The 12,820-nt window shown below is 41.6% G+C and overlaps 1 long non-coding RNA gene across 5 annotated transcripts in view; it reads left to right on the top strand.

The window, feature by feature from the left end:
• Nucleotides 1–12,820, top strand: part of LOC136015427 (uncharacterized) — a 54,083-nt gene that overhangs the window by 22,954 nt on the left and 18,309 nt on the right. For 3 of the 5 annotated variants that reach the window (XR_010613197.1, XR_010613198.1, XR_010613194.1), the window contains exons 2-3: nucleotides 9,387–9,729; nucleotides 10,558–10,669. The exons of 1 other annotated variant lie outside the window; for it this stretch is intronic. This is a non-coding gene — a long non-coding RNA (uncharacterized LOC136015427). The remainder of the gene's footprint in view (nucleotides 1–9,386; nucleotides 9,730–10,557; nucleotides 10,670–12,820) is intronic. One more of the 5 variants, XR_010613195.1, reaches the window with a different exon arrangement.

The raw sequence follows: 12,820 nt of genomic DNA, 5'->3' as shown, positions 1-12,820 counted from the left end.
AGGATGCCTGGAGACACAAACTGCTTGTGGACGTTCAGGACCAGCATCTGCTACTTTACTACGGTCTAGGCAAGTTTTTTGGCTGTCACTGGAACACATAATTCTTTTCCTTATCTTTGCGATGTGAACTCTCAAAACAGCTGTTGCAGCTACCATAGGAATACACTCTTTTTTCCTTTAGCTATTCTATAAAAGCTGGACAGTTGATAAAATTCCAATTTAGCAATTCATAGCCAAACCGGTGAAGAGGGCTTTAACCTAAAGTTGCCAGGGGAGGGGAACCTCCATCCATTCCACCCCTACCAGTTTGATGCCAGTGCCAGCAATAGATGCCAGAGCCTGGAGAGGGAGCACAGGTCAGCAGGGGAGCAGCTGAAGAACAGCACAAAGGAATTCCAGCCACTCCAGCAAGTAGGGCTAGGAAGTTCTTGGCGTCACAGGGACATGGCACGGCTCCTATGACTGGAGTGTTTGAATGGAAAGATACAGGCTTTTTAGGAAAGGCAGACAGGGAAGATGAGGAGGGGGTACTGCCCTCCCTGTTGGGGATCAGCTGAAGTTCATGGAGCTCAGCCTGGGGGTGGATGAGGAGCCATCTGAGACCTTGTGGGTCAGGATTAAAAGGAGGGCAGGGACAGGTGACTTTATAGTGGGGGTCTGCTACTGGCCACATGACCAGTGGGTGAATCCTGGATCTACTTGGGAGACTACTGTGAGATAAAGCTGTGGAGGGAAGAGGGGCCCAAGAAAGCTGGTACATATTAAAAGATCATCTTCTTCAAGCTCAGGAGTGATGCATGCCAACAAAGAGGAAGGCAAAAAAAGACCCAGAGGCCCCATCTACTTTGCTCTTGTGAGACCCCATTTGGAGTACTGCGTTCAGCTCCCTGGCATCAACAGAAGGGGTTGTGGACCTGTTGGGGTGAGTGCAGAGGAGGCCACAAAGATGATCAGAGGTCTGGAACACCTCTCCTATGAAGACAGCCTGAAAGAGTTGGGGTTGTTCAGCCTGGAGAAGAGAAGGCTCTGGGGAGACCTTAGAGCAGCCTTGCGGTACCTAAAGGGTATAAGAAAGCTGGAGAGGGACTTTCTACAAGGGCATGTAGTGACAGGACAATGGGGAATGGCTTTAAACTGAAAAAAGATTTCTATTAGATATGGTGAGGGAAGAAGTTCTTTACTGTGAGGGTAGTAAGGCACTGGAACAGTAAGGCAACTTGGTCTAGTGGAAAGTATCCCTGCTCATGGCAAGGGGTTGGAACTAGATGAGCTTTGTGTTCTCTTCCAACCCTTCCTACCCAAACTGTTGTATGATCCTATGACTTTGTGATTAAAAAAAAAAAAAAAAGAAAGAAAAAAAAAGACACAAGCTAATAGTTGCATCCTGGGTTCTTGGAGGCAATACATAGGATACAGAAAACACTCGATGCAAGTGCTCTGTGGTGTGGACATGGTTGATTTCTCTAGAGGGGACTAGCCCTAAGTAGTAGGGACCTTTGCAAATCCATGTCATCTGCCCTCAGGGTTGAGCATTGGTCCCAGTGCTCTTATTTACCAGCATAGATGTAGCCATCTCTTCACTGATTCTGTCTCATTGTCTGCCCTTCTCACATACTGTGTTCCACAGTGGAAACCACTTCGTAGTATAACATCCCAATTGCTACAGCCAATATTGTTTCTTTAGGGGTTTCCAGGGGATCCATTCAGATTCAGTCATCATACCTAAAAAATTGCTTGCACTTGTTTATTCTAAAGATTTTTTTTTCCCCTGTTGATTTAGGAATAGACTCACTCCTTCATGGGTCGAAATGGCACACTGCAAGAGCAGGTGTCATCTGTACTTGGCTGACCTTGACTTTGCATGGAGTAAAAACATCTTCCTTTGTCATGACTCTGTGTGTACGTTTCAGTGTGAAGTGTCTCCATCTACTGAGCTTCTATTTTATATAAACCTTTAAATAGGGTAATATACTTCTTATAGACATTTACATGAGTTATACCCCATTCATTATATATTCTTGACTGACACAGGAAAAATTATAATCTACCCCTTTGAATAAAAAAGATTTTAAAGGTGCTCCTTTTTTATGAGGGAAGACAAAAAAGCTTGGCTTGTGTAGCTTAGCAAACTGAGAATTGAGACAAATAGAACTGTAGAATATTTCAGGTTGGAAAAAATCTCTGAAGGTCAACTGAATCCAACCTCCTTCTCAAAAGCAGACCTAAATTCAAAGTAAGATTAGGTTGCATGGGCTTTTGTCAAGTTGAATTTAGAGTATCTCCAGGGACTGAAATTCCACAGTCACTCTGGGCAACCTGGTCCAGAGCCTGGCCATTCTTCTGTGGTTTTGTTTTATTTTCTTCTTATAGCCAGCCAGAATTTCTTGGTAGCAATTTGTGCTTATTGCCTCTCATTTCTGACTACTTTGATCCTGTCCTGTCTGTAAACCCCTGGTAGTCCCCTAAGCCTTCTTTTCAGGCTTAGCAACCCCACATCTCTCAGCCTGTCCTCATGTATCATGTGCTCCATGTTGAATTTGAACATAGAGGATGCCCCCTTCTCTTCTCTGTTTCCATGGCTTTAAGACTTCTGCCTGCATTCAGATCTTGCTTTCAAGACTTCTCTGTACTAATATAAGAAATGTACATTACAAAAAAAAAGAACACCTGCAACATCTCAGTTCAGTTCTAGAAGCTGATGCCTCACAGAAAGTCTCCATATTGACAATGCTGTACACATAAACCTGAGAAGAGGAGAAAAGATTGCTGAGTGTTTCCTCCTGTCCTCCTACAGAAATTAAGTGGTTTCTTCTGTTCACTTCTAGGATCACTTTATATTTTTACTGGAAATTATGAAAGGAAAAGAGAGAAATGAAAACTGATGTGGGTCTCTAAGACCATGTATTATATCTGGGGTCCAGAATGAGCCATGTGCAGCACATCGTGAGACAGAATGTAAGGAGGAAAATACATTTCCTGCCTTATTTCTGTAGTCAGAAAGTATGTAAAATGGAGACCAAGAGATTAAAATTCAAAAGCTCTCACTGAGGTGGAGAGATACAGACAGAAAGAGTTCACTGGGATAGATTTCTAGCTCTTGGCTATTGCTATCCTCCTTCCTTGGGAGGCTCAGCCTTTGCTATGCAGAGTTAATGCGATGCTCTGTTACTGTGTTGAACATCCTTTAACAGCACATTCGGTTTGACATTAAAAGGAAAATAATTCAGCTAGTGAGCTGTAGAGTGCTGTTGCCTGCTCTAAAATTACAGCTGCGCTTACTTGTGTTCTCTTGACATTAGTGATCAGATCATAGAGACTTTTGTTTACAAATAATTTCTTTTTGAACTAACAGCATCAACGCTGCTAATGTTTTTGGGCTGAGTGCAGATATAATTATGTTTCTCTTCCATGCCTAAGCTGATCAACTATAAATGAACCTCAGTGGGCAGGTTCTCTAAGGTGATAAGTGTAATGAAACCCTGTCAGTATCATGGATTTTGGGAGCATTTTTCATGCATATAGCACTGTTGATTGGATCAGATTGTACAGTTAAAGTCTGTGATTTTTAGGGACTCAGAGCGTTGTCTTTTCAAGCAAAAAGAATTCTGCTGGCATGTTCCGAATAAAGCCCATTGAACCACCTTGTTAACATCTCTTAATAACTTTCTTTTGACTCCCACCATGATTTTTTTTTTCTAAAGAAAGAATGGATAGTATTATTTCACAGCAGATACCTGCTTTACATTGGGAAGAGAAAGATTAAGTACACATAGAAGCCCAGTATTTGAAAATCTGTGATTCAAAGTTCTCCCTCTAACAAGCTACTTCTTCCACTATTATCTTCCACTTCTGTATTGATTTGCAATTAGCTGCAAATCCTCAGTGTCACCTAACTGATTCAGACAACTAGGATTTCATTGCAAAGCAATAATGATCTAGTAGTCTATAACATATCAGAGTATTCTTTCTAGAGCTGCATTAACAAAGAAAACATGGAACTTGCATCTCCGGTGTTATGGCACTGTGATGCTGCGCATACTCTCATGTCATATTGCATTAATTGACTTAGGGAAGTTAAAAAGCCCCCAACAACATATGAACAGATTTGTGAAATAAATAGAGTTATTCAGAAAGGCAAGATGAACTCTCCAAACGTAATTATACTTTCATAGCTGGTTCAGCTTAAGCAGCTATTTGGGTTCAGTGGGACTTTAGTTTATTCCTGAATTGTTTGCTCATCATTTGATATTAGATTGACTAGTAATACATTATTCTCTGTTGTTTTCAAAATGTGAGGTTACAGCTCAGTATATACTGAATGAAAAGGCTCTATGAAATGTATGTTCTCCTGTCACTAGGATCAGCAAAAATAGGAGGAAATCCATGACACAACTAATCATGCCAGGCAGTAAGACAGTAAACCATTTTCCCTTGGGAGAAGTGGGTTTTTTCCGGCACTGTACCAACATTTTAATCATGATAATTCCTTTATTAATTATTTTCCTTCAAGTTCCAGTCACTGGCCACTTCCTCATCACTGTTTTGTATATTTGACTTCTTGTCCTCCCGGATTCCTGAAGACAAGGCAGGAATAGAAACACAATATTTGAGTTCACCAGTGACTGAAGAAGCAACCTACTAGACCCTCATTAATTAGAATAATTAAGGAAACCATTAAGGAAATATTTGTAAGACTCTTGCTTTTGTAAATTATGTACTACGCATCCACTGACAGATACAGGCAGAGTATTTTGCTTGGAGAGGACTCTGTCTTCCATTTTCCATGTGTGTATGTTTCAGCTGTAAACTTGGGCCAGGCTCTGTTCAGCTTTTCACTCACTTAAACTGTTGTTCATTTATTTTACAAAAAACTTACTACAAATTGTAATTTTTTGTAATTCTAAGTGTTGTTCTTCGGTCAGGAGTGTCAGTCCTCTAGCTACACCCTCCATGCTCTCCATCCCTCCCAGCAGCATTGTTGGTATTTAACAAGTATTACACAATGATAGAGGATGTTCACCCACTCATTTTCAAAGTGCTTTTGGGAATAATGTGCTCCACAGGGCAATTCTGCTGAATGGAGCTTGAAAGAAATAATGTCAGCTCATGCTCTTTGTCTTTGTTAACAGTCCTGTGTTTTCCCTTAACATTAGCTGTGTACCAAGCTCAATGCTGAAAGATGACTCTGTGTTGATTTTCCAGACTGGCAAGCAGAAAATTGGCCAAATACATATTACCAAGCACATGTTAGACAGCGTTAAGCACTAGCAGTTTAAAAAATTGTAAAGACAAAGAGGCGCATCCATCTTCAACTGATGGACTTTCAAAAGATGATCTATTGCTGAGGAGTCTCACTAGCATTCAGAGTCATCCTTGGAGAAACTGCTTTACACCAGCACCATCATGAGAATCTTCCACCCCCGGCAGTCTGAGTGTGGATGGAGAAAGAGTGCACTGGGCCTCTCACTCATGCATATGTCAACATTATGTGTTTAATGAACTGCTTTTTCACAAATCCTGTGAGAATAGCAGTCTTGTGAGTATAGCTGTTTGCAGGGCTTAGGTACGGAACTTGGGATACATGCAAGAACCTTGTCAACAACAGGGCTGCTCCATAACTATAGGCAAAGTCAAATGTCTTTATCAGTCCCTGCCTCCCACTCCCCTCCAGTAGCATGGTACTATCTGTATTGCCATCACAGTTGGATGAGAGGAAAGGATGGCCATTCTGGAGTGGGAAACGGAATGAAACAGGATGATGGGCTTAAAACCTTCTGTTCTTCCATTTCTAGGGGCTAGACATACTGCAAAAATACAGGACTCTTCAGTCTGGAGGGAGAAAAGCAAAGGGAAATTTAAAAAAATGTAGGTGGAAATGAAACTGAACTGTTGTTCACCAAAACCTGCAGTACTGAAACTAGGGAAATTCACTGAAATTAGTGATAGAGTGTTTTAAAACACATATAAGAAAGTACATTTTTACTCAGTGGACAGTGAACTTCTGTAAAGTGGTGCCACAGGGAGCTGTGGGGGCAGATTGTATCAGCAGCTTCAAAAGGGGACAGACAAATTCATGGCCAATGGGCTGATAAACAGATAAGGAAAATAGTCAGGGATGTACCCTGTGATACGATGAGTGTGGCTGATGGTGATGTGTGAGGAAATGAACTCAGAAGGTGGCAAGGCTCCTGAACATTCTCTAAACAGCCTCTCCTACTGCTGCAGTCAGTGACTGCAGTACAGGGCTAGGTGAACCACTGCTGTGATCCATTTCTTGTGTTCATACCTAGAAGGACAGTAGCAATGCAGGAACCTGAAAGTCATGCCCACACTTGCAAAGTGCTAGTATGAGATACAGTTTTTAAGAATACATCTTACACCATATTGCCGAGATTCAGCAAGGCTCAGTGCCAGGTCCTGCACTTTGGCCACAACAACTCCATGCAACACTTAGGGAAGAGTGGCTGGAAAGCTGCCTGGTGGAAAAGGACCTGTGGTGCTGATTGACAGCCGCTGAGCATGAGCCAGCTTGTGCCCAGGTGGCCAAGAAGGCCAATGGCATCCTGGCCTGTATCAGCAATAGCACAGCCAGCAGGGCCAGGGCAGTGATCATCCCCCTGTGTTCAGCACTGGTGAGGCCACACCTTGAATATTGTGGTTAATTCTGGGCCCCTCACTACAAGAAAGGCACTGAGGTGCTGGAGTGGGTCCAAAGAAGGGCACAAGTCCTACGAGGAGTAGCTAAGAGACCTGAGTTTTTTTAGCATGGACAAGTCTCCCCTGGAGACTCAGGGGAGACCTTATCACTTTCTACAACTACCTGAAGGGAGGCTGTGGCAAGGTGGGTGCCAGGCTCTTTTGCCAAGTAAGAAGTAATAGGACAAAACAGCCTCAAGTTGCACCAGAGGGGGTTTAGATTGGATATTATGAAAAATTTCTTCACTGGAAGGTTAGTCTTGTCAAGCACTGGAACAGGCTGCCCAGGGAAGTGGTGCAGTCACCATCCCTGGAGGTATTTGAAAGACATGTAGATGCGGCAGTTAGAGTTTAGTGGTTTAGTGGTGGACTTGACAGTATTAGGTTAATGGTTGGACTTGCTCTTAAGGGTCTTTTCCAATTCGAATGATTCTATGATTTGTAATATTATAAGCAGTGTGTGTTTAAGACCAGGAGTCTGAGGTAACTTCCGATTTCTGCTCAGCAGCCAAGCATAGCTGTGGCAGCAGCTGGATTGCAGTTTGGAAATGTGCCTGTGGGGATTGGCCCTACTCTCATTAGATTGAGGAGACAAGTCTCTCTACTTGATGAGGTTGCCTTAACAGCCACACAAACAGCCACGAATGATTGTGTTTACAAAGGCTGTGAAGTGAAGCTACGGCCAAGTCCTTGTCAGTCTAAGCATGGAGAGCATCCTTCCTGGATGCTTCTGTAGGCCGCAAGTAAACCTGAGTAATTGTGACGCTTTAATACTATACAGCTTTGTGAAATTGCTTTGAAACAATTCTGATTTTCAGCAAGTAATCACATAGCTAATGATTATTTTTTTTTTAATTGAAGAGAATGAAAATAGTCTAGTTATACCAAGTTTAGTAGAGTGTGACCAGTTTTTACATTAAAGCCAAACAGGATGACCCAGCTAATTGCAGTTCTGACAGCCTGATATCAATCCTGGTCAAATTATTGGAATGACTGATACAGGACTTGATTCGTTAAGAATTAAAAGAGGGGAATATAATCGACACCAGCTAAGGGGGTTTTACTGAAAATAGATTGAATCCGAGTATACTGTTGTTTTGTTTGTTTTTAATGAGCTTTCATGTTTAATATAGAAAGGTAATAGAATAAATAAACAACCACATAAGTTGGTATGTCACAACACTTTGACTGAGAAACTGCACACATCTGTCCTGGGTTCAGCAGTAGCAGTCATTTTTCTCCTTCTTAGTAGCTGGTGCAGCGCTGTGTTTTGACTTTTGGCCTCGGAACATTGCTGATAGCACTGATGGTTTTAGTTACTGCTCAAATGTTTGGTCTGGCCAAAGACTTTCTGAGCCTCATGCTCTGCCAGGGAGGAGGGGAAGGTGGGAGGAAGCAGAGACAGGGCTCCTGACCCAAACTGACCAAAGAGGTATTCCATACCACAGCACGTCATGCCCGGGATGTAACGGAGACTTATCTGGAAGGGCTTGTGAACTGCGGGGTGGGACTAGGTATCGGTCGGCGGGTGGTGAGGTGTTGTATTCTCTTCTCTTGTATTTCCCTTATCATCATTATCATTGGTGGTAGCAGCAGTGGTTTGTGTTATGCCTTAGTTACTAAACTGTTCTTATCTCAACCCGTGGGAGTTGCATTCTTTTTGATTCTCCTCCCCATCCCTCTGGGAGTGGGGGGAAGAAAAGGGGGGGGGGGGGGAGAGCAACTGCGTGATTTATGGCTGACTGGGTTTAAACCATGACAGTTCTTTTTGGAGCCCAATATGGGGCACGAGGGGTTGAGATAACAACAGATCTGACCGGAGTATGTCTAATTGTATTTGTGATAAGCATTCATTGTTTTAGATTAATAGTCACTTGTCATAATGCTGATTTATTGGCTCTCAGAGTTGTTTCTCTTGATCTAACAGTTTCAGTCTATCGTACCTTACTTAGAGCCGTACCTTACTTATAGCTGGTATTTGCTTTGTTGGCGTTTTTCAAGTGTGGGGCTTGGGCTAAGGTTCTTGTCTCATTGTACTTTATGGTAATGACTTGTAATACAATAGAATCATTGATCATGAAACTGATCTGGCTTATGTTCCCAGTGTGGTCACCACCTTTATACTTTGGGAGGTATATAATAAAGGTGCTTAGCAATTACACATCTTTCTTCTCCTTTTCGGGTGGTCAACCTGTGAAGGAGACATTCTCTTACCTCCCAGTCCCCACCCCGCCCTCCCCCCCCCCCCCCCCCCCCCGACCATTTACAGCATCATTTGAGAGTTTTGAAGTTTTTGAATGGCCTTTTAATACTGTTGAGACCTGTTTGCTGATTGTGATGGGGATCACCATGTTGGCACGCATACAGAGTGTGTTTTGCCCACGACCATTTCGTCTGATTTCAAGAGTTAAGCAGAGTCAGGTTTGGGCCTTGTCTGGGGTTAAACAACGATATAGGAGGACCAAGAGATTTTCCCTGAGGCTGGACAGCCATGAGTGGCAGGGTGTGTGGGATAGTATGGGCAAGTATCTAGGTCAGTGGGCTCCTCCAGTACTTTGGAATTTCACCACCAAACAAGTGCAAAATCCGGAAGAATTAGTGAAACACTTAAATGAGGTGTGTGGTCAGTCTGGCCATACCAGAGACGGACAAATCATGGCAACGTGCTGGGGCTTGGCCTATGCTTACAGGACCTTGTTCAACACTATCCAGCACCTTCAAAAGGGAGAAAATCTGCCTGCGTCTGAGGGCAAAGCAACAGTCAGCGCAGCTACTCCAGCAAGCACAGCAGCCCTAGTGACAAGTACAGCAGCTACTCAAACTTCGACTGCAACAGACCGCGGCTACCTCAGCTCCAAGCACAGCAGCTACACCACCCCCAGCGACAAGTACAGTTGCTACTCAAACCACAGTGATAATAACTGCAGCTAAACCAGAGGACCAATTCGTACCAATATCAGTTGCCCCAGTACTCAAGAGAAAAAGCAACAAAGAGGCAAGAAGGGCGCTCTTTTCTCGGTTGGGCTCATTTCGGTGAGTGGTATTGTATTCTCTTCCCTTGTTATTTCCCTTATCATTATTATAATTGGTGGTAGCAGCAGTGGTTTGTGTTATACCTTAGTTACTGGGCTGTTCTTATCTCAACCAGTGGGAGTTACATTCTTTTGATTCTCCTCCCCACCCTCCAGGGGTGGGGGGAGGAGGAAGGGAAGAAAGGGGGTAGGGAGTAGAAACTGTGTGGGTGACTGTGTTTAAACCACGACAACATCTAAAGTGTACTGATACATACACGATATGTAATAAAAGAATAATAAACTATTTAACCTACAGTGTCCAAATGTAGTCATACATTTGGTATCACCAGTGGGATATCACCTGGGGGTTTTTACAGGTGCTAATGGGTTCAGCTGCAGGGCCCAGACTTGCTACAAAATTCTGATGCTAATGATGTTTGAAGATCACACAAGAAGGTGTGTAAGCAGTAACTAACAAAGAGACTAAGGCAGACAGCAGCATAGATTGCTTTTCAAGTTAGTTGAACATGCACTTCAGGACAGTCTTAGGAAAATTGTACATCCATGGGACAAAATATGTAGTCAACACTTGAGAATGGGGGAATCTGTTCTGTTGAGCAGTGGCTTTGAAAAGTAGTGGTGAATTGGAGTTGCTGAGATGACTATGAAGCCTGACTGTGGCCAGTCATAGCACTGTGGTGCAAGCTGGTGAGAAAGCTCGAGTAGCATTACTGCACTGCTTAATTACCCTTCTGTGATTTCTTGATTTCACTTCTGCAGAAACAACTTTTCTATCATGTGCTTTCTTCTGCTCACTCTCTGTGCGGTGATTCTTGTTTACTGTTAGCAGCCTCATCAGCACTGGACTCTTTCTGGAGGAACAAAGCACAAGCTTCTATTCTAGGACAGACAGGATGAAACATGTTCTGGAGGAGCCCCTCTCTCTTCACTGCAAGAAGGTGAAATCTTGAAACTGGATTAGACTAAGCCCCTTCCTTTTAAAGAGCTAAAAATGAATAAAATGAATCCTGCCTGATAACCAGACTTTTAGTGATACTTAGAGACCACAAATCCTTTTGAGTGTGAATGTTGATCAGACTATCTGGCATGGAAGTTGATGAAGCTTTCTTCCTAGTCAAGATAAAATGACAATACTTGTACAAATGGTTTGAAGTGGTTGTCTGTGTTCCCTAGAGCTGTCTATGATCCTTCAGACCAAAAGATCTTACAATATTGAAATTAATATACTTTGTACCATAAGCACCCGCCGTATGACATGAAGGGCAAGATAATGCGTTACAGAAGCTAATACACTGCAAATTATTTTCAAGGGCTTGAGTGAGTTCAGCAGCAGAAACAGATGATAAATTAGAACATTTTTAGAAATGCACTAGAGGGGTTTTGAATTGAGAAGCTGAGAAAAGAACACTTAGACAATGAAACAAATGTTGGTTATAATCAAAGCTATGTATCGTGAAAGACGAATTGTTGATGCAATGTGAAAATCCGTGTGATCTTGTTTATCGTTCTAATTGGCTACATCTCAATTAGGTGCCATGAAATGATTGATCTCTCATCACAGATGCTTTTAGAGTTTGGTTTTGGTTTTAACAGCTGGGTATAGTTGTTACATGTCATTAACTGAAACAGCAATTTTCTTTAAATAGTTCTGATGACACAAATTACCTCTATGGTTAGAATATTGCTTTTTCCTCAGGTATTGCAGATGCATAGACCATATAGTTAAAAAACATTTCTTATGCTTTGAGTGAAATCCTGTCTCACTGAAGTCAGTACATTATCTTCAGTGGAGGTGGATTTTCATCCACTCTCTCCACTACTTCTAATTTCCATTACCATTGAATCATTACACTGAACACAGCAGTAATACTTGCAGGGTGGACCTATGCGTAGAGAAACTGAAGATTTCTTACAAGGAAATATTTATAGAGCTTGTTCAGGGTTTTCAAGAAAACTGTTAGCGTTAGAATGCTTTTAAAACACTTTTAGCAGGAACAGTTTGGTTTCAGACAGTTCCAAATGCGCTGAGAGGATATTTGAAATATTTAATTCCATTCCTTTCTCCTGAATGTTCATTAACTTTAGAAAAAAATTCATAATGTAAGATTAATGCCATAACTTTAGGACATCCATAGCTTGAAATGACTGACCAGTGAAATGGCAAACCTTAATATACATATAGCGATAAACACTGAAATTCTACTCATTGACTTGACTGAGTTAATTCACCTTCATGTAGCGACTATGCAACAATGATATTGGTAAATGTTAAATAACTACAGTGACATACATTTCAATGGTGACTTTAGATCCAGCCTCCCGCCATTCAGAGTTCAGAAAAGTAATGGCTAACTTAAAAATATAGATATAATCAGGGTTCTTCAGCATACTGAACTGCTTCTACCACAAAGTGAAGCAATCAGGAAATTAATTAAAAGGTTTAGTGATAAAAGTGATTATTTGCAACAGGAAATAGCTATGGCAATCTGAATTCAAACCAAACATGTACACTGAAAAAAAACCCAAATCGCAGCAAGCAGAATGATTTGTTTTTCAGAAGCCTTCCAGAATCTGTTTGGGAAATTTTGGAGGCGCACACAAGTAAAACTAGCCTATGCCATCTTCCTTGGACACAAGACATGGAACTGAAGAGGACAGGGAATACTAAAGAAAAGCTTTTATTTTTTTTCATTTTTTTCTTGCTAAAGAAGATAGCTAGCTGGATGTGGAGATAACAGACACAGATAACAGAGATAATCAGCATTTGGCATTTTTAATATTTCATAAGTACTTAATATGAATTTGTTGTCCTGTGCTCAGCTTAAAGGATGTTGGGCCATTGGGGAACATGTATCTTAGGTGTACAGATGCAATGCTATTGAAAAACTGAGTCTGAAGAGGTTATAACTACACATCTGAGGAATGTCAGTGCTAATATGTGTATTGAACGCATATTACAGGCAATCATTCAGGATTCTGTATCCTTTCAGCTCATGAGAAGGAGGATTTTTTCTTGAAAATTTATTTTTAATAAAATTAAATTATTTTAAAATATATAATAAATAATAAAATGCATTTAAAAATGAAAG

This window comes from Lathamus discolor, chromosome 5, assembly GCF_037157495.1.
Source record: "Lathamus discolor isolate bLatDis1 chromosome 5, bLatDis1.hap1, whole genome shotgun sequence".
In the NCBI taxonomy this organism is placed as follows: Eukaryota; Metazoa; Chordata; class Aves; order Psittaciformes; family Psittacidae; genus Lathamus; species Lathamus discolor.
This window is presented reverse-complemented; position numbering and strand designations above follow the sequence as displayed.